Here is a 27,193-nt window from a genome sequence, read left to right on the forward strand (position 1 = left end):
TCACTGACTTCAAGAATGAAGCTGCGGACCCTCGCAGTGAGTGTTACAGTTCTTAAAGATGGTGTGTCTGGAGTTTGTTCCTTCTGATATTTGGACGTGTTCGGAGTTTCTTCCTTCTGGTAGGTTCATGGTCTCGCTGGCTTCAAGAGTGAAGCTGCAGACCTTCGCGGTGAGTGTTACAGTGCTTAAGGCAGTGCTTCTGGAGTTGTTTGTTCCTCTCGTCCGGAGTTGTTCATTCCTCCCAGTGGGTTCGTGGTCTTGCTGGCCCCAGGAGTGAAACTGCAGACCTTTGCAGTGAGTGTTACAGCTCATAAAGGCAGTGCGGACCCAAAGCGTGAGCAGCAGCAAGATTTATTGCAAAGAGTGAAAGAACAAAGCTTCCACAGTGTGGAAGGGGACCTGCGTTGCCACTGCTGGCTGGGGCAGCCTGCTTTTATACCCTTATCTGGCCGCACCCACATCCTGCTGATTGGTCAATTTTACAGAGAGCTGATTGGTCCATTTTACAGAGAGCTGATTGGTACATTTACAATCCCTGAGCTAGACACAGAGTGCTGATTGGTGTATTTACAATCCTCTAGCTAGATGTAAAAGTTCTCCAAGTCCCCACTAGATTAGCTAGACACAGAGCACTGATTGGTGTGTTTACAAACCTTGAGCTAGACACAGAGTGCTGATTGGTGTATTTAAAATCCTTTAGCTAGACATAAAAGTTCTCTAAGTCCCCACCAGATTAGCTAGTTACAGAGTGCTGATTGGTGCGTTTACAAATCTTGAGCTGGACACAGAGCACTGATTAGTGCATTTACAATCCTTTAGCGAGACACAAAAGTTCTCCAAGTCCCCACCAGATTAGCTAGATACAGAGTGCTGATTGGTGCATCTACAACCCCCCCCCCCCCGCCGCCCCCCCTCCGCCGCTAGACACAGAGAGCTGATTGGTGCATATACAGCCCTCCCCCAGACATAAAAGTTCTCTCTAGTCCCCAACTGACTCAGGAGCCCAGCAGGCTTCCCCTAGTGAATCCGGCGCTGGGGACACGCTGTCAGAGCTGCCTGCCAGTCCTGCGCCCACATGCCCACACCCCTCAGTCCTTGGGCGGTCGATGGGACCCAGCGCCTAGAAGCAGGGGGCCGCGCCCATCCGAGAGGCTCCGGCATGGCTGGCTGCAGGTCCCCAGTCTTGCCCCGCTGAGAGGCGGCTGAGGCCCAGCAAGAATTCAAGCGCCGCGGGGGCAGGCCGGCAGTGCTGGGGGACCCGGCGCACCCTCCGCAGCTGCTAGCCCGGGTGCTAAACCCCTCACTGCCGGGCCGGCGCTGCCGGCCGGCGTTGGGCCGGCTGCTCTGAGTGCCGGCCGCGGAGCCTGCGCCCACCCGGAACTGGCCGCAGCCCCGGTTCCCGCCCCCGCCTCTCCCTCCACACCTCCCCACAAGCAGAGGGAGCTGGCTTCAGCCTCAGCCAGCCCAGAGAGGGGTCCCCACAGCGCAGTGGCGGGCTGAAGGGCTCCTTGAGCATGGCCAGAGTGGACGCCAAGGCTGAGGAGGCGCTGAGAGCCAGTGAGGGCTGCTAGCACGTTGTCACCTCTCAATACATGTGAGTAACCTACACACCTATCAAGATATAGAACATTACCCTCACCCCGAAAAGTGTACCCAAGCCCCTTCCCAGGAAATAATCTACTTTAGAGGCAATGACTATTCTGATTTTCTTCCAACTAGTTTTGCCTGTTATAGAACTTTATATAAATTGAACTGTACAGTATGTTCTCTTTCATGTAAGACTTCTTTTACTCGGCATAATGTTTTTGAGATACGTAGGTTGTATGTATCAGTAATTTTTTTGTGTTTGCTTTTAGATTCAGGATCTCACTCTGTCACCCAGGCTGGGGGGCAGTGGTGCAGTCATAGCTCACTGCAGCCTTGAGCTCCTGAGCTCAAGGAATTCTCCTGCCTCAACCTTTCAAGTAGCTAGCACTACTGGTATGCATCACGACCTGGCTAATTTTTTATGTTTTTCAGTAGAGACAGGGTTATTATTATTATTATTTTGTGACAGATTCTCACTCTGTTGCCCAGGCTGGAGTGCAGTGGCACGATCTTGGCTCACTGCAACCTCTGCCTCCCGGGTTCAAGTGATTCTCCTGCCTCAGCCTCCTGAGTAGCTGGGACTACAGGCGTGTGCCATCATGCCGGCTAATTTTTGTATTTTTAGTAGAGACAAGGTTTCGCTATGTTGGACAGGCTAGTCTCGAACTCCTGACCTCAGGTGATCTGCCCGCCTCGGCTTCCCAGAGTGCTAGGATTATAGGCGTGGGCCACCGCGTCCGGCAGGTCATTATTTTTTAAAAGTCTTTAAATTACCAAGTAATATTCCGTTGTATAGATATACTAAATTCTAAAAATCCATTCTTCAGTTGAAGCACACCTGGGCTGTTTCCAGTTTCTGGCTATTGTGAACAAAGCTATTATGAATATTCCTGTGAAGGTCTTTTTGTTGATACACACACGCACACACACACTCAATTCTAGGACTGATATTTTTGGGTCATAGAATATTTATATTTAGTTTTTGTTTTTAAAAAACTGCTGGACTTTTCCCCAAAATGATTATACCATTTACACTCCCACCAAAAATGTGTTGCTTCATATCTTCATCAATATTTGGTATTGTGTGAGTTTTAAATTGTAGACATTCTGGTGGATGTGTAATGGTGTTTCATTATGGTCTCATAAAATTTTGGTTTACTAGTCTTTCTCTGCAGACTTTGAACTTCCTGAAGACAGACATTTTATTCATATCTTCTGTACCTAATAATGTCTGATATAGAGTAGGGCTCAACAAATATTTGTTAAATTGAACTGATCTGAATTGAATCCTCCTGTACGTAGCAAATAAAAAAACCCACTTCTTTCCTCACTTTATCCCTTTAATCAAAAGGCAGAGTGAGGTTTTTTTTTGTATTGTTTTGTTTTGATTTTGAGACTGGGTCTCACTATGACACCCAGGCTGGAGTGCAGTGGTGCAATTATGGCTTACTGCAGCTTTGACCTCCTGGGCTCAAGTAATCATCCCACCTCAGCCTCCTGAGTAGCTGGACTACAGGCAAGTGCAACCATGCCTGGCTAATTAAAAATTTTTTTTTTCAAAGACATGCTCTCGCTATGTTGCCCAGGCTGGTATTGAACTCCTGATCCCGAGGAACCCCCCACCTCATCCTCCCAAAGTGCTGGGATTACAGGCATGAGCCACCATGCCTAGCTAGAATGAGCTCTTCTGTTATAAGCAGTAACATTTAAATTAAGATTAGGATGCTATCCACCTGGAGTGATTTGGGGCTCAAAGCATCTCTTTCCCTAAATATTTGTTCCATTGCTCCTCTTTTTATTTATTTTTAATTCTTAATTTTATTTAATTTTATTATTACTATTTTTTGAGATGGAGTTTTGCTCTTGTTGCCCAGGATGGAGTGCAATGGCGCAATCTCTGCTCACCGCAACCTCCGCCTCCTGGGTTCAAGCGATTCTCCTGCCTCAGCCTCCCGAGTAGCTGGGATTACAGGCATGCACCACCGCAGCCAGCTAATTTTTGTATTTTTAGTAGAGATGGGGTTTCTCCGTGTTGGTCAGGCTGTTCTCAAACTCCTGACCTCAGGTGGTCTGCCTGCCTCAGACTTCCAAATTGCTGGGATTACAGGCGTGAGCCACTGTGCCCTGCCTATTTTTTTTAACATTATTGCATTCTTTACACATTTTTCAAATTGACAAGTAACAATCGTTAATATTCATGGGGGTACACAGTGATGTTTTGATACATACAATGTACAGTGATCAGATCAAGGTAATTAGCATCCATCATCTCAAACATTTATCATATTTTTGTGTTGGAACATTTAACATCCTCCTTTTAGCTATTTGAAACTGTGATATATTATTGTTAACTTTAGTCATCCTGCAGTGATATAGAACAATAGAATTTATTCCTCCTATCTAGCTGCAGTTTTGTATCCTTTAACGAGTCTCTCCCTCTCCATCTCTTCCTCCTACACTTCCCAGTCTCCAGTATCCTCTGTTCTACTTTTCACCTCTATGAGATCAACTTTTTTTAGCTTCCACATATGAAAGTTAAACACTTTTCTGTTTCTGCCTTATTTCACTTAACATAATGTTTTCCAGTTCCATCCGTGTTGCCATGAATGACAGGATTTCTTTTTGTGGCTAACTAGTACTCCATTGTGTATATATATCACATTTTCTGTCTTTCTTTCTTTCTTTCTTTTTTTTCTTGAGACAAGAGTCTCGCTCTGTCAGCCAGGCTGGAGTGCAGTGGCTTGGTCTTGGCTCACTGCAACCTCCACCTCTAGGGTTCAAGTGATTCTCCTGCCTCAGCCTCCCAAGTAGCTGGGATTACAGGCACCTGCCACCACGCCTGACTAATTTTTGTATTTTTAGTAGAGACAGGGTTTTGCCATGTTGACCAGGCTGGTCTTGAATTCCTGACCTCAAGTGATTCACCCACCTCAGCCTCCCAAAGTGCCGGGATTACAGGCATGAGCCACCGGGCCCGGCCATATACCACATTTTCTTTATCAATTTATCTGTCGTTGGACACCTAGGTCAATTCCTTATCTTGGCTATTATGAATAATGTAATAAACATGGGGGTTCAGGTGTCTCTTTGATATAATGACTTCCTTTTCTTTGGGTACATTCCCAGCAGTGGGATTGCTGGATCATATGTCAGTTACATTTGTAGTTTTTCTGAGGGAACTCTATACTATTCTCTATAGCAGTTGTACTAGTTTATATTCCCACTAATAGTATATGAGTTCCCTTTGCTCCACATTCTTGCCAGTATTTGTTATTTTTTAGTTCCTTGTATATTCTGAATATGAATCATCTGATGAATGAATAGTTTGCAAATATTTTCTCCCATTCTGGGGGTTGTCTTTTCACTCTGCTGATTGTTTCCTTTGCTGTGCAGAAGCTATTTAGTTTGATATAATCTCATTTGTTTATTTTTGCTTTTGTCTTCTGTGCTTTGAGGTCTTATTTATAAAATATTTTATCAGACTAATGTCCTGAAGTGTTTCTCCTATATTTTCTTCTAGTTGTTTTATTGTCCCGGGTCTTACATTTAGGTCTTTGATCCATTTTCAATTGATTTTTGTGTAGGATAAGAGGTGGAGGTCTAGTTTTATGCTTCTTCATACAGATATACAGTTTTTCCGGAATCATTTATTGAAGAGACTGTGCTTTCCCCAATGAGTGTTATTGGCACCTTTGTCAAAAATCAGTTGACTGTAGATACGTGTATCAATTTCTGGGGTCTTAATTTTATTCAATTGGTCTATGTATTTGTTTTTATATCATGTTGTTTTGATTATTTTGAGATCTGGTACTATGATACTTTCAGCTTTGCTCTTTTTTTGTGCAGGATTATTTTAGAAACTTGGGCTCTTTTTTGGTTCCATACAAATTTTAGATTTTTTTTTTCTGTAAAGAATGTCATTGGTATTTTCATAGGAATTGTGCTAAATTTGTAGATCTTTTTGGGGGAAGTATTGTCATTTTAACAATATTAATTTTTCTGGTCCATGAGCATGGCTTGTCTTTTTCATTTGTTTATATCTTCTTCAGTTTCTTTCATCAGTGTTTTGTGGTTTTTCTTGTAGAGATCTTTCACCTCCTTGGTTAGATTTATTCCTAGGTATTTTATTTTATTTTATTTTATTTTTGGTAGCTATTGTAAATGGGATTGCCCTCCTGTTTTTTTTTCCAGATAGTTTGTTGTTTCTGAAAATAAATGATTTTTGTTTATTCTGTATCCCACAACTTTACTGAATTTGTTTACTGGTTCTAAGAGTTTTTTTGTAGAATCAATCTTTTGGTTTTTCTATATATAAGGTCATATCATATATAAACAGGGACAATTTGACTTCTTTCTTTTCAATTTGGATGCCCTATATTTCTTTCTATTGCCTAATTGCTCTGTCTAAGACTTCCAGTGCTGTGTTGAATAAGAGTGGTGTGCATGGACAACCTTGTTTTGTTCCAGTTCTCAGAGGAAAAGTTTTCAACTTTTTTCCACTCTGTAAGGTGTTAGCTGTGGGTTTGTCATATACAGCCTTTATTATGTTGAGATGCTTTTCTTCTATACTTAATTTATTAAGCAATTTTATCATGAAGGGATATTGAATTTTATCAATTTTTTTCAGCATCTCTTGAGATGATATGTTTTTTCTTCTTCGTTCTATAGATATGATGTATAATATTTATTGATTTATATATATTAAACCATCCTTGTATCCTTAGGATAAATCTCACTTGCTCATAATGTATTTATCTTTTTGATGTGTTGTTGGATTCAGTTTGCTAGTATTTTGTTGACGATTTTTATGTTTATATTCATCAGGGATATTGGCTTATAGTTTTCTATTTTTGTTGTGTCTTTGTCTGGTTTTGGTACCAAGGTTATGCTGGCTTTGTAGAATGAGTTAGAGAGAATTCCCTCTGCTCCAATTTTTGGAAATGGTTTGAGAATAACTGCTATTATTCTTTAAAGGTTTGGCAGAATATAGTGGTGAGGGCATCTGGACCCGAATTTTTTTTTTTTTTTTGAGACAGAGCCTCCCTCTGTCGCCCAGGCAGTGGTATGATCTTGGCTCACTGTAACCTCCGCCTCCCAGGTTCAAGCGATTCTTCTGCCTCAGCCTCCTGAGTAGCTGGGATTACAGGCGTGTGCCACCACACCCCACTAATTTCTGTATTTTTAGTAGAGACAGGGTTTCACCATGTTGGTCAGGCTGGTCTCGATCTCCTGACCTTGTGATCCGCCTGCCTCAGACTCCCAAAGTGCTGGGATTACAGGTATGAGCCACCGTGCCCGGCCTGAACTTTTTTTTTTTTTTTTTTCCCCTCATTCATTCTTTTTTTTTTTTTTTCTTTTTTTTTTATTATTATTATTATACTTTAGGTTTTATGGTACATGTGCGCAATGTGCAGGTAAGTTACATATGTATACATGTGCCATGCTGGTGCGCTGCACCCACCAACTCGTCATCTAGCATTAGGTATATCTCCCAGTGCTATCCCTCCCCCCTCCACCCACCCCACAACAGTCCCCAGAGTGTGATGTTCCCCTTCCTGTGTCCATGTGTTCTCATTGTTCAATTCCCACCTATGAGTGAGAATATGCAGTGTTTGGTTTTTTGTTCTTGCGATAGTTTACTGAGAATGATGATTTCCAATTTCATCCATGTCCCTACAAAGGACGTGAACTCATCATTTTTTATGGCTGCATAGTATTCCATGGTGTATATGTGCCACATTTTCTTAATCCAGTCTATCGTTGTTGCAATATTTTTATTACTGATTCATTCTTGTTACTTGTTATTGGTCTTCTGCTCAGGTTTTCTATTTCTTCTTGGTTCAATCTTGGTAGATTGTATGTATCCAGTAATTTATCCATTTTTCTCTAGGTTTTCAAATTTTTTTATTAGTGTATAGTTGTTCATTGTAGTCTCTGATGATCTTTTTTTCTTTTTTCTTTCTTTTTTTTTTTGAGACAGAGTCTCGCACTGTCACCTGGGCTGGAGTGCAATGGCAAGATCTCAGCTCACTGCGACCTCCGCCTCCTGGGTTCAAGTGATTCTCCTGCCTCAGCCTCCTGAGTAGCTGGGATTACAGGCATCTGCCACCATGCCTGACTAATTTTCTGTATTTTTAGTAGAGATGGGGCTTCACTATGTTGGCCAGGCTGGTCTTGAACTCCTGACCTCGTGATCCACCCACCTCAGCCTCCCAAAGTGCTGGGATTGCAGGCGTGAGCCACCATGCCCAGCCTCTGACGATCTTTTCTTTTTCTGTAATATCCATTGTCATGTCTCCTTCTTCATTTCTAATTTTATTTATTTGAGTCTTCTCTCTTTTTTTCTTAGTCTAGCTAATGGTTTGTCAATTTTGTTTATCTTTCCAAAAAGCCAACTTTTTGTTTCATTAAACTTTTTTATTTTTTTATTTTTGTTATTCTCAATTTTGTTTATTTGTGCTTTGATCCTTATTCTTCCTTTCTGTTAATTTTGGATTTGGTTTGTCCTTGCTTTTCTAGTTCCTTGAGGTGCATTATTAGGTTATTTATTTGAAATCTTTCTAGTTTTTTGATGTAGGCCTTTATTACTATAAACTTCCCCCTTAATACTGCTTTTGCTGTGAGCCCCATAGCTTTTGGTATGTTGTGTTTCTATTTTCATTTGTTTCAAGAAATTTTAAATTTTTATTCTTAATTTCTTACTTCACTCATTGGTTGTTTAGGAGCATGTTGTTTAGTTTCCATGTATTTGTATAGTTTCAAATGTTCCTCTTGTTATTGATGTCTAATTTTATTTCATTGTAGCCAGATAAGATACTCCATATGATTTGGATTTTTAAAAATTTTCTGAGACTTGTCTCAGAATGTGTCTGCCTGTCCTAATATATGATCAATCCTGAAGAATGTTCCATGTTCTAATGAAAAAAAAAGTGTATTATTCAGCTGTTGGGTGAAATGTTCTGTAAACGTTTGTTAGGTCCATTTGGTCAGTGTTACAGTTTAAATTTGATGTTTCTTTGTTGATTTTCTGAGAGAAAAGTAGAGAGTTGACATCCTCAACTGTTACTGAATTGGGGTCTATCTTTCCCTTTAGATCTAATGATATTTGCTTTATAAATCTAAGTGTTCTGGTGTTGAGTGCATATGTATCTACAATTATTATATTTTCTTCCTGAAGTGATCCTTTAGTGATTATATAATATCCTTCTTTGTCTCTTTTTACAGCTTTTAATTTGAAGTCTGTTTTGTTTGACATAAGTATAGCTACTCCTGCTTGCTTTTGGCTTCCATTTGCATGAAATATCTTTTTCCATCTCTTCACTTTCAAACTATGTGTGTCTTTTATAGGTGAGGTGAATTTCTTGTAGGCAGCATATATTTGGGTCTGTTTTTTTAAATCTATTCAGCCACTCTATAGCTTTTAAGTGGGGAATTTAATCCACTTACCTTAAGATTATTGTTGATAGGACTTATTTCTGTCATTTTATTGGTTGTTTTCTGGTTTTTTTTGTATATCTTTTGTTCCCTACTTCCTCTCTGATTATTTATTTTTTTGGTTGGGTGGTTTTCTGTTAACAATAAGGTTTGATTCCTTTCTCCTTCTCCTTTGTTTATCAGCTCTACAAGTGAGTCTTATAGTTTCACAGGTTTTCATTATGGTGGTTATCATCTTTTCACTTTCAGATGTAAGGCTCTCTTGAGCATTTATTGCAAGGCCAATCTAGTGATGGTGAATTCCCTTAGTTATGCCTTGTTTGTGAAAAGTTTTATTTTTCTCTCATTTCTGAAGGATACCTTTGCTGGGTAAAATATTCTTGACTGGCAGCTTTTTTTTTTCTTTCAGTATTTTGAATATATTAGTATCATCTCATTCTCATTCCCATTAGTCTAATGGGAATTTTTTAGTATGTGACTTGACACTTTTTTCTTGGTGCTTTTAAAATTATTTCTTTGTCTTTGACTTTCGAGAATTTGACTCAAATTTGGCTCAGAAAGGAACTGTTTATGTTGAATCTATTTGGGTTTCTTTGGGCTTCATGGAACTGGATATCCATCTCTTTCCCAAGTCTTGCAAAGGTTTTTGTTATCGTTTCGTTAAATATGTTGTTCTTATGTTTTTCCTTCTCTTCTCCTCCTGGAATGCCAAATATTTGTTTGCTTAATGGTGTTCCATAAATCTTGTAGGTTTTCTTCATTCTTTTTTTATTCTGTATGCCTGTGTTATTTCAAAAGACCTGCCTTCAAGTTCTGAAATTCTTTCTTCTGCTTGGTCTAGTCTGTTGTTGAAGCTCTCAATTGGTTTTTTAAATTTCATTCATTGAATTATTTGGCTCTAGAATTTCTTTTTTGTTCTTTTTTATGATATTTATTTCTTTGTTGAATTTCTCATTCAAATCATTTTTCTGATTTCATTGTTTTGTCTATTTGTATTGTCTTTTATCTCACTGAGCTTCCTTAAGATTATTAGGGCTTGAATTCTTTTTCTGGAATTTCTTATATTTCCTTATGATTGGAGTCTGTTACTGGAGAGTTACTGCTTTCCCTTAGAGGTCACATTTCTTTACTTTTCCATGGTTGATATATCTCTATGTTGATTTTCTATGCATCTGGCAGAAAAGTCATGTCTTCCAATTTTATGGAAGGTTTCATAGGGAAAGACTTAGTTGTATGAATGGGTCTTGGTGTATCAGTTCAATGGGGTGTGTTGGCCTTGGTTCTAGAGGGACATAGTAGTGTAGTCTCCATGTAGTTTCTTCAGCTATAATCTACACTAATGACACTTGTGAGTTTCTCTGTGGCCTGGACTGAGATAATTTGTGGTGATGGTGGTGCAACTTTGCTGGCGTGGCTTGCCAGGGTGTTTCTCAGGTTAGGGGTGCATGTATGCACACAATGGATCAGCCAGATTGGGATTTTGCTTGGTGGTGTTGGGGCCACAGGGCTGTTACTCTAGCCAGGAACATGAGCATACAATTGCTTGGCTGGCCTGAGGATGTTCTTGCTAAGAGCAGCTCACACAGCTGTTTCTCGGGCCTGGGATGTTGTCACACAGCTGCTTGGCAGGTCTGGTGACATGTCTGCTGGGGGCAACTCACGGGGCTGTTTCTCAGCCCTACGAACAGCTGCACAGCTGCTTGGCTGGTCTGGGCCAATTCTGTGGGAGGTAGCCCGGAAGCCTCTTTTGTAGGCATGAGACATGGGCCTATGAAACACAGCAGTGCTCAATTGGCCGTAGGGGGCATCCTACCAAGGTGGCCCATGGGGCTGTTTCTCTGGCTAGGGACATGGGTTCACAGCTGCTCAGTTGTCCTGGGGGCGTGTCTTCTGGGGATGGGCCACGGAGTCATTCCTCAGTCCTGGGAAGTGAATACACACCTGCTCAGCTGACCTGGGGGCATGTGTGCTGGAGAAGCCCATGGGGTAGTTTCTCAGGTCTGGGATGCTAGTGCAAGGCTGCTCAGCCATCTGAGGAGTTGTGCCTACCAGGAGCAGCTTACAGGGCTGTTTATCAGACTCTTATTGGGGCACAGGCCATTAGGTAAGCCAAGAACATGTCTGTGGGAGGTGGGGGCACTGTGGGGGCTGTTTCTCAGGTCCTGGCATGGACACATAGTCACTCCACTGGCCTTGGGGCATATCGGCTGCTCAGAGACTTGGGAATCTTTTCCTCTTGGGGGAGGGTGCACAGTGGTTTGGCTTGCTGAGGGTGGGTTTGCCCCAGGGAGGACTGGCAAACTGTTACTCTGGCTAGAAGTGCAGTGATGGTGGTTGGTTTCCCTGTGGCTGGGGTTGTGGCATTCAGCCACCTGTGTGGACTTGGAATAATGAAGATGGAGCCCCAGTGCTGGAGAGGTGCAGTGGCTACTGGCCCCCAGGGCAAGACACTCTTCAGAGGTGTCTCTGGTCTCAAGATGGTGCTCTGCTGCAGCAGATTGGCTCAAAGCAGGTAGGTAGGGGTGGGAGTGCACACCTTGTGGTCCTTATTCAGGGCAATGTGGCTGTATGAATTCCTGGTAGCTCTCCAAACTGGGCTCAGGGCTTGTGAGGACTGTGGGATTCTCGTGTTATATAAGGACTGTTTGTATTTGTAGTGGCAGTGGGGGCTGGTGGGAATCTTCTGCTTACCTTTTCCCTACAACAGGAATTCCCTCCTGACTCTAGGCCGATCCAATCAGGGAGGGAGCATGGTGGGAGGTGAGGCTGCAGAGACCAGTTGCATCCTTGCAGTCCTCCTGAACTTCCAATCACCACAGGTGCATCTCCAGTTCCCTGCTACACTCTGGTGCTCCCCCTTCAACACTCCAGTCAAATCTTAGCTGTTCATTCATTGCCTTTGTCCTTTTCTTGTAGTGGGGGAAAATGTCAGGCATCTCTAGTCAGCCATCTTGCTGACATCTGTCATTCTTTTTATTTTAATAACTTCATTACTTTGGGTCTTTCTTAATGGCTTTTCCATTTTGATAGAGCCTTTTTAAGATGGTAATATATGAAAGAAGATGAGTTAATACTTGAATTACAACCAATAAAAGACTACACTGAAGCTTTGATTTTTGTTCTAAGGCATGGAAATTGGTGATGAGTGGGTCTAGAAATAGGATAGGAACAGTTTATCATATGGGAAAGGTGCCACAGTCAAGATAATAAGTAGTTGCTGGCATAGGAACTTCTTGGAAGTCACACAGTAGACTTTTTATCAAGCCTTCCAGCTTAGGTACACCATGATCATCTATCTTCCTCCATTCCCTCTTTCCTCGCTTCTTTTACTTCTTCCCTTTATCCCATCCCCATCTCAGTTCACAGCTATGGTCTTAGAATCTAGAATGTTGCCTGGGATAATCTAAGTGTTGAATAAATATTTACTGAGTCATGTAGGCTAATTTTCTAGGGCCTTTCAACCTTCTAATAAAATAATTATTAATTTAGGGTCAGTTAATGAGCTAATAGTGATCTTCCCTACCCTAGAAACATTTGCATATAGGGTTAAAAAAAAAAAGGCAATGGAGTAAGCCATATCTTTGTCTGAATCCTGGTTCTAAGTGTGTGATTTTAGACAAGTTGCTTAAGACCTTTTAATTTGTTTTCTCATGTGTAAAGTGAAGATAATATTTATTATTAAGTACTTTGCAAGGTGTTATAAATATTGGTATTAATGTACATTTGACAGGATATATATTTTTTTGAATGTCAGGGGTTTTTTTTGTTTGTTTTTCTTCCAGGATCACTTCTGGTTCCCCCCGCCCACCCCTCACCCCCCATCTCCCCAACAAAGCCAGTTTGATTGTGTTCATTGCTTTGTTTTATTCTTCATGTGTGGTCACAGAGATATTTATTATTTCTGAAACCTGGCTAAACCTCTTTAAATTTTAGTTTTCTTTAAAAATTATGATAAAATACATATAGCATAAAATTTACCATTTTAGCCATTTTAAAGTGTTCAGTTCAGTGGCATTAAGTACATTCACATTGTTATACAACCATTACCACCATTCATCTTCCGAACTGTTTTAATCTTGCAAAACTGAAACTCTGTACCCATTAATCAATAACTCCCCATTCCCTGCACCTCTCTAGCTCCATCAACATCATTCTACTTTCTGTCTCCATGAATTTGGCTAAGTACTTCATAGAATGGAATCATATAGTGTTTGTCCTTTTGTGACTGCTTTATTTCACTTAGCATAATATCTTCAAGGTTGATCCACATTGTAACATGTGATAATTTCCTTTCATTTTAAAGCTGAATAATATCCCACTATGTGAACATAACACATGTTGTTTGTGTATTCATTCATAGATATTTGGGTTGTGTCACTTTTTTGGCTATTGTGAATCATGCTGATGTGAATCTGTGTATACAAATATCTTTTGGAGTCCTTGGCTTAAAATTCTTTTGGGTATATAACCAAAAGTAAAATTTCTGGATCTTGTGGTAATTCTATGTTTAATTTTTTGAGGAACCTCCATACTATTTTCCACAGTGGTTGCACCATTTTACATTGCCACCAACAGTGCACAAGGGTTCTGGGCTCCAATTTCTCTATAGTCTCATATATATATATATATATATATATATATATATATATTTTTTTTTTTTTTTTTTTTTTTTTTTTTTTTTTTTTGAGATGGAGTTTTGCTCTTGTTGCCCAGGCTGGAGTGCAATGGTGCAATCTCAGCTCACTGCAACTGCCACCTCCTGGGTTCAAGCGATTCTTCTGCCTCAGCCTCCTGAATAGCTGGGATTACAGGTGCCCACCACCACGCCTGGCTAATATTTTGTATTTTTAGTGGAGATGGGGTTTCACTATGTTGGCCAGGCTGGCCTCGAACTCCTGGCCTCAAGTGATCTGCCTGCCTTGGCCTCCCAAAGTACTGGGATTACAAGCATGAGCCACTGAATCCCACCCGTTTTTTTTTTTTCTTTTTCTTTTTTTTAAATAGTGCCATCTGACCAGGTGTGGAGACACGCCTATAACCCCAGCAATTTGGGAGGCTGAGGCGGGCAGATTGCTTGAGCTCAGAAGTTCAAGGCCAGCCTGGGCAACATGGTGAAACCCTATCTCTACAAAATAATACAAAAATTAGCCAGTTGTGGTGGTGCACGCCTGTAGTCCCAGCTACTTTGGAGGCTGAGGTGGGAGGATTGCCTGAACCCAGGAGGCAGGGGTTGCAATGAGCCAAGATCATACTACTGCACTCCAGCCTGAGCAACAGAGTGAGACCCTGTCTTAATAAATAGTAATAATAAAATAAAAATAAATAGTAGCCATCTTAATGGACATGACATGACATCTTATTGTGATTTTGATTTTCATTTCCCTAATGTTCAGTGATATTGAGCAACTTTCCATGTGCTTTTGCCTATTTGTATGTCTTCTTAGGATAAATGCCTATTCAAGTCAATTGCCCATTTTAAAATCAAGTTTTTGTTGTTGTTGTTGAATTTTAGGTGATCCTTATATATTCTGACATGAATCCCTTATTTGATATGATTGACTGGATAACACTTTTTAATTTTCTCTTTTTTAATATTGGATTTTTAGTTGTTTTGTGTTTAGAGCAGAGGAAAGTATATTGAAGGAGAAGTTCACTGCATCGTTGTGGCCAGAGTCCTTACTACCTTTTAATTTTTAAAAAGTGGATTTTATTTTTAAAAATCAAAATATATGAATTTGCTTGTTTTATGATTACGATTATTTTAATGATAACAGCAACAGAAAAACTGTACATGAATGTAGGAAATTATTAACTGCTATTTTTCTTGGTAATTTACCTATGGGTGATTTTTTTCTATTCACTTCTATTTTCACTTAAATAATAATGATAATCAATTTCTGTTATGATGATATAAATAGGCATTATTTAAAACAATTAGGTTTTGTATGAAGAAAAAATGAGAGAGACAGGACAAAAGCTAAAATTAATTTCCTGGGTTAAGCAAGTATTTTATTGGTGGTGTTTGTTTTATGTTTTGTTTTAGCTTATTATTATGTTTCGCTAGATGAGAGATTATTGAACATGTGTGTACATATAGCGGAAGGAATTAACAGAGAAAAAAGCTGAAGAAGTGAGAGGGATAAGACAATGATGACTGATTGCTGGAGCCAGGTCCTTTAGGAGACAGAAGATAAGAATCCAGAGCACTCACAAGGAAATTGGCCCCCATCAAGAGGAGAAATAGCGTAAATCTAGGAGAGTGTGTAAGTAAATCTGTAGGCTCGAAGGCCTTGAAGCTGAGAGATGGACTGTTTTCTCTTAAGCAGTAGAAGTGTCTTTTTTCAGAGAGTATGTGGAAGGGCAAGTAGAAGCAGGGAGGTCATTTTGACATTTGCACTGTGATTAGGAGAATGAGCTGACTGGGGCAGGCAAAAGGCATTTCTGAGTGACATTTAAGTGGTTGCAGTGGGAAATAATTTATTTATGCTGGCAGCAATCAACTGGCTGCTACATGTAGAAGAATATACAATGGATAATTGGATTGATCTGTGGGTGAAAAAAAGATATCTGAAAATTCTGTCAAGAGCATAGGATTTGAAGATCCATTGGGTCTATCTTGGCTGAATATGGAAGGAAACTGCTGATAAATTAGATCAAGACGGAAGGACTGTGAGATTGGAGCTCTCTGTGCGAAGCAGAAAGTGACGAGGTCTGAATAAAGGAGTAAAAAACTGGAAAATAGGAAGCTATGGTCAGACAGAAATTTTGAAGGATTTTTATCAGACTTGGCTAAGAATTCTTAAATTTCAGATTTTTTCGAAGTAATACTCAGAAATGTTGGTGTCTCATTAGATTCAATTTGATTTTATTTTTGAGACAGGGTCACATGCCACTTTGTCACCCAGCATGGAGTGCAGTTACATGAACATGGCTCACTGGAGCCTTCACTTCCCAGGCTCCAGTGATCCTCCACACTCAGCCTCCAAAGTAGCTGAGACTGCAGGTGCATGCCACCATGCCTAGCTAATTTTTGTATTTTTTGTACAGATGGGGTTTTACCATGTTGCCCAGGCTGGTCCCAAACTCCTGGGCTCAAGTAACCCATCTACCTCAGCCTCCCAAAATTCTGGGATTACCAGTATGAGTCAATGTGCCCAGCCTCATTACATTTTATATAAGAATTACTTTCTTTTTTCCATTTCCTTCCTTCCTTCCTTCCTTCCTTCCTTCCTTCCTTCCTTCCTTCCTTCCTTCCTTTCTTTCTTTCTTTCTTTTTTTTGGCAGGGAGAGGAGAAAGGGAGGGTCAAGAATAGTTTCTTTTCTCATTTCTGCTTCTGTAGAAAACATGTTAGGTCATTTTTCCCAGAGAAATGTTTGCATTATGAATGGACAAAATCAAGAAGTTGCTATTTATTAAGTCTGGTAATGAAAACTTGAAAAAAACTAAATTGTACATTACTGAATTGAAAATGTGAAATAGGGCCAGGCATGGTGGCTCATGTCTGTAATCCCAGCACTTTGGGAGGCTGAGGCAGGTGGAACACTTGGGTCAGGAGTTCAAGACCAGCCTGGCCAACATGGTGAAACCCTATCTCTACTAACAATACAAAAATTGAGCTGGGCGTAGTGGCACATGCTTAGAATCCAAGCTACTGGGGAGGGTGGGGCAGGAGAATTGGTTGAACCCAGGAGGCAGAGGTTGCAGTGAGCTGAGTTCGCACTACTGCACTCCAGCCTGGGTGACAGAGCAGGATTCCATCTCAAGAAAATAAAAATAAAAAGTGAAGTAGATTTTCACATTAAATTGCTAAGCCTGATTATAGCAAATGTTCTATTTGACATTTTATTATTAATACTTCATTCTTTTTCTTATTTATGGCATTCTGGTAATAAGAATGACTTACACATTATCCTAGCACCTTGGGAGGCCAAGGTGGGCAGATTGCCTTAGCTCAGGAGTTCGAGACCAGCCTGGGCAACACAGTGAAACCCCGTCTCTACTAAAATACAAAAAATTAGCCAGGCGTGGCGGCGTATGCCTGTAGTCCCAGCTACTCAGGAGGCTGAGGCAGGAGAATTGCTTGAACCTGGGAGGTAGAGGTTGCTGTGAGCTGAGATCATGCCACTGCACTCCAGCCTGGGCTACAGAGTGAGACTCCATCTCCAAACAAACAAACAAACAAAAAAAAGAATGACTTATACCATCTTATGATCAGTATTGTGATAATCAGAGTAACCTATACCATCTATTTTCACAAACTGAATTAAATGGGGTAATATACACGTATAGAGGAAAATTTGGGCAAATATTTGGTTGTCACTAAATTATCTGAATTTGTTTGTTGGAAGGGAGGACAAAACCTTTCTCCTGTGACCTACCAGATTCAGTAACTGGGGCCCTGCAAAATAAACTGACAAAAGACAGATTAGCAGGAGAAAAGAAAACAAAGGTTATTTATGTGTGTAGTGTACAAACATGTGGGAGGAACTCACTAATGAATAACTCAAAGGGGTGGTTAGACAGACCCCAGGGATTAGATACTATTTTAACAAAGAACGATAAATTTGTGGAAGAATGACAAGACAAAGGAAAAGGAGATTTAGGTTTTCGGAGACAGCAAACTTTGGAGAGGCAAATATATGGGGAAACTAATGGAAGATAAGTGTTGTTTAGTAAGGTTTGTTATGTAGCTTCCTCTTGGTGCCACCTCTGGGCTGATAAGAGTCTAGAGTTATGTGTGGTGATTAACTCATTTGTCTCTTCCTGGAACAAGAGAGAGGAGGGAGGACTTTTTTTTTTTTTTTTTTTTGAGACACAGTTTTGCTCTTGTTGCCCAGGCTAGAGTGCAATGGCGCAATCTTGGCTCACTGCAACCTCTGCCTCCCAGGTTCAAGTGATTCTCCTACCTCAGCCTCCCGAGTAGCTGGGATTACAGCCATGTACCCCCATGCCCAGCTAATTTTGTATTTTTAGTAGAGACAGGGTTTCTCCGTGTTGGTCAGGCTGGTCTTGAACTCCCAACCTCAGGTGATCCACCCACCTCGGCCTCCCAAAGTGCTGGGATTACAGGCCTGAGCCACCGCACCTGGCAAGGGAGGGCATTTTTACAAATGAAAATGTATGCCCAGCTTTTAGACAAACATAGGTGGAGAGTTTTCTGGTTTGTCTGTGTGTTTTGCATCTGCTCTTTCTCTGTTGCCTTCAGCTCAAAATAATAATGCCAAAGTGGCATATTTTGGGGTGGCATTTTCTGATCCCCTTTATTGTCTATCTTTATCAAACTCAGATTGCTTTTTCTTCCCTTTCACCTCAAGGTTTTTTTTTTTTTTTCTCTTTTTTGAGATGGAGTCTTGCTCTGTTGCCCAGGCTGGAGTGCAATGGCACAATCTTGGCTCACTGCAACCTCTGCCTCCTGGGTTTTAGTGATTCTCCTGCCTCAGCTTCCCGAGTGGCTGGGATTACAGGTGCACACCACCATGCCCAGCTAATTTTTTGTATCTTTAGTAGAGACGGGGTTTCACCACGTTGGCCAGGCTTGTCTTGAACTCCTGACCTTGTGATCCTCCTGCCTCGGCCTCCCAAAGAGCTGGGATTACAGGAGTGAGCCACCGCACCCAGCCTTACCTCAAGCTTTTGATATATGGACAGGGCCACCATTCTTCAATAACGTCGTCTGGGCTAAGATCCCTGATGTCTTTTGGTGGGCAGACTTCCTGTAGTTAAACCTCATCTTTTCTCCCTACCAGCAAAGAGAAGATGATTATTCCACTGGCTGCTAACCAATGCCAAACTGGCATTGGACTAGTTCAATTACTGCCTTTGAATCTTTTCCTAAGCAGTGCCACTTAATAAACACTCTCTGTTCTATTAAGTACCCAGCTATTCTTTTCTCCTTACTTAAGAAGCTCCTGAAAACAAAGCTCATCTGCGGATGCTTCACTTATGACCCTGTGAGAGATGCCCTCACCCCATTTGACCTATCCTAAGTATCTTGCTGTCCATTTAAGGGTTGGTTTAATGTTCCTGTTCTGCTTCTAGTGTGACATTTTAAGTTCCATGATAATAGGGAACATGTTTATTCAACTTCTGAAAAACTACAATGCTTAAGTATGTTGATTTCTGCAAATAGGCACTTAAAACTGTTTTATAAAGTTGATGACAACAATGATGGTATCAGAGAAATTAAGTCCTTATTTGCTTTCTAAAGCTAGTAATAGATTTCTGAGGTCTCAACATTTGTATTTAGGATGTGATATATGTTCCTATTATTATTTGCTTTTGAATGTAAGACCATCCTCTAATCTTCACTTCAAAATGAATAAGACTGAGAGAAAAATACAGGCTGTTTTTAATCTCAATTTTAGTGGCTAACTTATGTGTATTTTCTACTTTAAGCTGCCTCAAATTCATTTTAGGAAATGTACACACTTATATATAAAAAGATTAAATAAATTCATGGAGGAAGTAAGGTAAGTTCCCCCCCATGTTGCTGAGATTTCTAATCCTTCATTCCCCAACTCTTGGAAATCTTACATCCTGATTCTTTCTCTTTTTCACAATGGGTAACAAATTAGACCAGGGAAATTATAAAGCATGCTTAGTTCATTTTATTATCTTTATATATCCCAAGAGGATGATGACAGAGGGAGAAAAACATACTTGTAATAGTGGCTGATTGTGCTGTACAGTTGAATTCACTGGAGGATTTTCTTTTGAGATGATAAAACTGTGTGTAATGAAACAGTAGATGAAATAAATTATACAAAAATCCTTTAATCAAAGTAAGATATCTTTCATATGGGAGAAAGAAGAGAATGATTTACTGGAATAAAAATAAATATATGGCTCATAAAAATTTCTATTTGTATATCATTCAACAGATTATTCCATAGTGTCTCAACCTGTCATTTCTTGCTCTCTCGTTATATAGCTTCTTCCCCTCTTTCTGAAGGCCAGCTTATTCTTAGTTAACTTCTATGAGCTTTGTCCTAAGAATGAAATAGGTAAGAATAAGAAAATGAAAACTGACGCCCTAGTCTCTGTAGAGGTACAGAAATAATTCAATCTTACTTTCCTGGAATTTTGATTGTAGTATCACAGATTTTGAATCATGTTGGAGATCTTCCTCTCAATAGGGATTAGTAGAAAGGCAATTGATTTTAGACTTAGAAGACCTACATGTGATTATCACCTTACAGTTTGCAGTTGTATGAACTTCAGTCAGTCATTTAACCATTCGAAGTCTTAGTTCCTCATTTCTAGACTGGCAGTAATAATAATTGTCTCATGGGTTGTTGTATCAAAGTATATAAAAGGACCTTGTAACCATGAAGTGGGGTACAACTATATCATCATTGTCATCATAATTTTATATGAGAAAACTGAAATTAGTCATAAAGATTAACTATTTTCTCCAGGGACACACAATTTATTAGTAATAGAGCAGAAACTAAAAGCTGAGTGTCCAAATTCTTAGTTTAGATTGTTTCTCTTTGACTCTTTTCAAAGTTCTTTATTTTAATTTGTAGGAGCTTTGTTTTTCTCCCTCATTCTGTATGATTGGGTTTTACTCATCGTGAGTAAATAAGAGTAAAAATTTAAATTGTGTTTTTCTTCTTTACAATTTTAAACTTGAGCTTGAGGGAGGTATCAAGCTCAAGTTTCAGAGGAAATAAAAAGCGAATTCCTAAGGGCTCCCTTTTGCAGACCATTTCCTTGCAGGAGCTTGATTGCCCTTCACAGGAGTGGGACCTATTTTTGTATCTGGGAAATTGACCTTTGCTGTGGCTTCTCTGCTATAATAGGTGGTGGCAGGAGATGTGTAGAAGCTCACCATGCAGCATTTGATGGCAGAACTCCAAAATGCCTGACACAATTCCTAATCAGAAAGATCATCTCTGATGGGACCCTTCCAAGGATCTCCTTCAGTCAAGACCTTGCATTTAATCAACAGTGTCCTTTGTCCAGAGGATTAAGATAGTGTCCTCTCTACAAAGTGTTCTGACTCCTTGTGTTTTAGTTAAGAGGGAGTAGAAATTGAATGGGAACAAAAGAGACTTGTGCCAGAGGAAGGGGGTTCATTTTATGTAGTTATAAATTGAAAAAAGTGAAGCATATGTTACAAAGGCACATTTGATACTAATGTGTATCCAGGTGACTTTAGTAATACAATTAGCGTTTCAGCTGTGCGCTTCTTGTTAACATTTTCAATTTGTATCAAATTTTTCCTTTTTGAAGGAAACAGCTAACAGCAAACAGCTAGGGGATGTCCAGTGGAAAATTTAGAACTGCACTGGAGAAAGTGTAGTTTCAAAACCAAAGAACATAGTGATATAATGCATTGAATAAAGTGAGGGTTCAAGTACTAATTTTAGAGCCTGCCAAGACCAAATAATTTTACCTCAGTCAGAAACAAGGCCAGAAAAAGATATGTTTTAGGGAATACCATTCCACCCTCAAACATTTACCTACAAGGGATATATCAAGGGACATGCCAAGAAGAAATAATAGTTACAGATATTTTGGAAATGCCTGCAACAGAAAATATCTTCTGTAAAATTAGTGAGAGAAGTTGTTAAGTATCCAAGAGTAACAAGAAATGAAAGGGAAGTGGATTTTCTTGACAATGGCTGCTGAAACTGTGTATGTTGTATAGGAAATGACTTGCAGGAAAAGCGCAAATTCTTTTTCCTTAGTGAAGGAATTATACTGCATATGCAGAGGGTGGGGGAAGGGGAGGCCTTATTTCATTGTATTGTCATAGGGAGTTTTGGGCCTTGGAGCCAGAGCAACATGAGTTTGTATCCCAGTTCTGTTTCTTACACTGCTGGCTGTAAGGCCTATAAAAAAAGATAATGTATCATTTGGGAATATCTTCAGCTGAGAATACAGAATACCCAATTAAATGTGGCTTAAACTGTAAAGACATTAAATTATATCACTTAAAAAAAATTCTAGGGTGGCTTACGCCGATAATCCCAGCACTTTGGGAGGCTGAGGCGGGTGGATTGCTTGAGGCCAGGAGTTTGAGACCAGTCTGACTAACATGGCGAAACTCCATCTCTCCTGAAAATACAAAAAAAAAAAAAAATTAGCTAGGTGTGGTGGCATACGTCTGTAGTCCCAGCTACTTGGGAGGCTGAGGCAGGAGAATTGCTTGAATCCAGAAAGCAGAGGTTGTGGTGAGCCAAGATGGCGCCAGTGCACTCCAGGCTAGGCGACAGAGAGAGACTGTCTGAAAAAAGAAAAAAAAAAAGTATTCTGAGGGCAAGTTATGGTGGTACTGATGGAGCAGCTCAACAATGTCATCCCAGATCCAGGCTCTGTGTGTGTGTGTGTTTTCCTTTGTTATTCTGAGAATATTGGCTTCTCATTGTTAGGCTGGTCAAGTCATGGCCCCAAGATGACCACCTTAGGTCCAAAATAATGCCTCACATAGTTATAGCCAAAGCAGAAAGTCAAGGAGTGGAGGCAATAGGATTCTCTCCTCACGAGGAGGCTCTGTCTTTTATGTGGGAAGAAACCTTTTCCTAAACTTCTCTGGCAGACTTCTCGTTATATCTCATTGGTCAGAACTAGATTACATCTGCTCCACTGGGCCACCCCCATCAACCACTGATTAAGTGTGGGGATGAGGTTGAGGCCTGTCTTCTCCACAAGATCTATTAACTGTGCCTGCAACAGGTAATATTTATCTTGCAGGGTACCAAGGTAGTAAGCAGTAGGGATAATACATCTAAAGTTGTTAGTACTTCACCTAGCTTATCTCAGGCATGCATTAAATGACCATCATTATTATAACTTTTAAAATTATTTGTACTTTTTCTACAATCTTTTATTTTACTGTGAACATTTGAATATAGTCATAATCAGTGTATACAATTTTGGACTCTGCTTTTATTTTACTTCTCTTTATAGTCTAAGTGTTTCCCAATGTCTCTGTATAGGCTCAATAAAACTTTTTAAATGACTGCATTGAATTCCATCTATCAAGTGGCTGCATTAGAATTTAATTTAATTTAATTATTTTTACATATATAAGATGCTTCCAGTTTTTTTTCCACTATTATAAGACATCTTTGTATATGTAAAACATTTTATATTTTGGATTGGTTATTGAGGAGAGGTCCAGGAGTGGCATTATTAGGTGAAAAGGCAAGACACAAATTGGCTAGCTGTTTACCAAACAATTTCTTTTTCTGCCTGAGCCCGCAGGTAAACCACATTTCTCAATCTCCCTCAAGCTAGGTATGGCCAGTGACTGAATTCTTGCCAGTGGAATGAGACATATTTGATGTACTCCACTTTCAGGCCTGATTCAGAAAGACTCTGAAACCTCCATTTTCTCCCTTCTACTGGGCATCTATTTCCTGGATGACCTTCAGACAAAGATGGCAGAACCTATGAAGTCTTGGACCCTGAATGACTGCCTGGAGTAGAACCTCCACTCTACTCCCATGCTAGGAATTGACATGAGCAAGTAACACATTTTATTATGGTAAGCCAGATATTTAGGGAGTTATCTGTTATAGCTGTTGTTACTGCAACTAATATAGAAATTGGTACTTTGAAATGGTAACTACTACAATGAGTAAGGCGTAAAACTACTTTTATATATACAATCTTTTAAACTAAAAGAACAAAAAAGAATTTATTTAAATAGAAGCATTAACATAGCTGAGGTAGAAAATTAATGTATACACAGGAAGAAAACAAACCTACAAATGCAAAGTGCCTGAAACGATTAATAATTTATGTTAATAGAAAGCAATTAATAAAATTATTTATCACAATAATTTCTAAGCAATGCACATATTTAATTATTTTAGTTTAAGGCCATCAAGTAATTAATTAATAAATTACTTTTAATTAAAATTAATTATTTTTAAATCTTGTTGAGTGTTTCTTTTAAAAAACGTTATAGTACCCCATGCTTGTGGCACGATATAGCCCTGTGAGCAGCCAATCCAGGACATACTAGGCATTTTAGTAAGCCTGGTTTGTATCCCCAAAGTTAAGACCCTGAATTTGTGTTCAGACCCATTCCAGCAGAAGCGATTGCTTTAATCTAGAACTTTGTGTAATCTGGAGGGTGCCAGGCAACTGGTTGAGCAGTAGCAGTACAGGCTGATGATTGTTTTTGTTCTCTGTGGGAGGCATAGCCCAAAAAGAGCTGGGTAACTCAGGTTGTCAGGAAAGTAATTTTGGGACAGGGGTTGCCCGAACTCTTAGCATGTAATTAGTTAACCATGCTCCATAGCTCTGAGCGAGCCAGGTATTTCTCAACTGATAAATGATAAAACATAGATCAAGGTATAATTCCATGCCTGGCCTAGAGTGAGCACAATGATGATGATAATGATGATGATGATGATGATAATCAGGCTACTGGACTTACCTGGTGATGTTGACTTTCAACTTCTAATAGCAGGGAGTCAAAACCTGAGTTTAAATTGTGTTCCCTACTAGGCCAGGTCTGGTAGACCACCTTAATCTCAATGATGACCTGAGATAGTGGCTGGGAAGACAACTAAGCACTTGAGTTTGATGCAGGAGTGGTGGTTCACAAGGGTGAGAATTACAGCACTGTTTATTTTAGGATAAACAACTGATACAACTGAACTCTTTCCCTTACAGTGCTAGTTAAATAAGTTGTTATAGTGAATGGAATAGCATATGGTAGATTAAAAGAATGAGGTAGATCTATGTGTACTGACTTAGGAACATCTCTAGAACATGATCCTAATTAAGCGAGAAGCAAATTTCAAGCAATCTACAAAGTGAGATCATTATGAAAAAGAATTGAATACTAGGAGAAAACCACCCAAATTTGTCCAATTCAGTCAACTTAGTTCAATCTAATTATTTAAACAGTCTTTTATTCCTTTTTTTAAAAAAAATTACCAATCATTCAGATTTCTCCTCCATTTCTCTTCTTCTCCCCAAGGTGGTGATTGTGTATATGGGGCATTTGCTAGGTCCTTTTGCTGAGGAGGGGCAGTGGGCCTTGTGTCCCTACTGTGCTTGTGAGCCTCCCTTTAGTCCTTGCTGGTTTATGTCAAGATAATTCCCTTATATTTCTGGCCACTGCTCACGCTACTAGAATCTGTGTCCAAACTTGGCCTCTGGTGAATTCTAGATTTCTTCTTCCTGCTTAGTGAGGAACCTATGGTCTTCCGTGGTGTGTTGAGTGCTAGGTGCCCCCTAGAAGTCTGGTTGTGATCTTAATTGGTTCCCAGTGAGGGAAATCTGCCTTGTGGTTCCAAGCCACAGGGTAACCGCTGGCCCTGTTGAGACAGCTACCATGGGCTTGCCAGCCTGCACCACCATTTACTCTTCGTGGGCACACGGAAACTTTTGAACTGTTAGGTAGCTTTCATTTCACATGTGAGCAGAAGGAGACCCTGAACTTAGAATTTTCTTTTGCTTAAACAGGTTACAACCATTGAGAGTCCTGTTTGAGGAAGCAGGGAAAAGCCCCTTAAACTCTTGCAATTCCAACATAATAGGAATTGCAATCATTTATTGAATATAAATATTTGTTTCCCTTATACCAAATTTACATTCTATTGTTTTGTTTCTGTACCTTTCTGTAAATGCAATTTTTAAAAAACCCATTCACAATCTTAGTGTCATCTTTTTGAAGATAATTTAAGTTGCAATTAAACTCAACCTGGAAGAAGACAATTAAATTTGAGAAGCAGGGAGAAAATGAATTGGGTTTTGAGGTGCTGTTGATGGTGGCCACTGGCAGCAAAGGCCAGACTGAGGTATCCTACCTGACTTTGTGGGCAACAGAAACCCTGGCAGTTAATATCTTTGAAGAAAGACTGAAAAAGAAAAGAAGAAATCCAAGGACATCTTGTATGGTAGGTGCCTGGACCACTCTTACTTTCTGTCTTCCTTCAAGGTTAAGCCTGAATGCCCTGTCCCCAAGAAAACTTTACCTAACCCACTAGGAATTTGATTAGGTCTTCTATTAGGTTCGGTTCTTATCCTGTCATAGCAGATAGCACAATTTTTTAAATGGCTGTTTTAACTGTGTATCTTCTTACTAGAAAGAAAACCCCATGAGGGTCTGTCTTATTCACCATTGGATCGCTCTGCCTGGAATAGTGCCTGGTCTATAGTCAGCATTTAGTATACATGTGTTGAAAAGAAGATGGAAAGGAGGAAGAAAGAAAGGAAGGAAAGAGAGGAAGTAAAGTAATATGCTTGTTGAAGGTGCCAATAAATAATTGATTGGGTTGGGGATTGATATGGTTTGACTGTGTCCCCACCCAAATCTCATCTTGAATTCCCATGTTGTGGAAGGGACCCAGTGGGAGGTAATTGAATCATGGGGACAGGTCATTCCCATGCTTTTCTTGTAATAGCGAATAAGTCTCATGAGATCTGATGGTATTATAAGGGGGAGTTTCCCTGCACAAGCTCTTTTTTTGCCTGCTGCCATCCATGTAAGACATGACTTGCTCCTCCTAACATCTGCCATGATTGTGAGGTCTCCCCAGCCATGTGGAACTGTAAGTCCATTAAACCTCTTTTTCTTCTCAGTCTTGGGTATGTCTTTATCAGCAGCATGAAAATGGACTAATAGAGGAAATTGGTATTGGGAGTGGGGCTTTGCTGAAAAGATACCTAAAAATGTGGAGGTGACTTTGGAACTGGGTAACAGGCAGAGGTTGGAACTGTTTGGAGGGCTCAGAAGAAGACAGGAAAAAGTGGGAAGGTTTGAAATTCCCTAGAGACTTGTTGAATGGTTTTGACCAAAATGCTGATAATGATATGGACAATAAGGTCCAGGCTGAAGTGGTCTCAGATGGAGATGAGGAACTTGTTGGGAACTGGAGCAAAGGTAACTCTTGTTATGTTTTAGCAAAGAGACTGGCGGCATTTTGTCCCTGCCCTACAGATTTGTGGAACTTTGAACTTGGGAGAGATGATTTAGGGTATCTGGTGGAAGAAATTTCTAAGCAGCAAAGCATTCAAGAGGTGACTTGGTGCTGTTAGAAGTATTCAGGTTTGTTTGTTTATTTATTTATTTATTTATTTATTTTTGAGACAGAGTCTAGCTCTGTCGCTAGCTTGGAGTGCAGTGGCATGATCTAGGCTCACTGCAACCTCTGCCTCCCAGGTTCAAGTGATTCTTCTGCCTCAGCCTCCTGAATAGCT

At 40.0% G+C, this 27,193-nt stretch overlaps 1 long non-coding RNA gene across 3 annotated transcripts in view; it reads left to right on the forward strand.

The window, feature by feature from the left end:
* The first annotated feature begins 981 nt into the window (after positions 1-981).
* LOC129012074 (uncharacterized) overlaps positions 982-27,193 on the forward strand; it is a 348,709-nt gene continuing 322,497 nt past the window's right edge. For 2 of the 3 annotated variants that reach the window (XR_010123710.1, XR_008493559.2), the window contains exon 1: positions 998-1,594. This is a non-coding gene — a long non-coding RNA (uncharacterized LOC129012074). Of the gene's footprint in view, positions 1,595-27,193 lie in introns of all 3 variants that reach the window. The other variant, XR_010123709.1, reaches the window with a different exon arrangement.

The sequence above is a fragment of the Pongo pygmaeus genome, chromosome 15 (genome assembly GCF_028885625.2).
Source record: "Pongo pygmaeus isolate AG05252 chromosome 15, NHGRI_mPonPyg2-v2.0_pri, whole genome shotgun sequence".
NCBI lineage: Eukaryota > Metazoa > Chordata > Mammalia > Primates > Hominidae > Pongo > Pongo pygmaeus.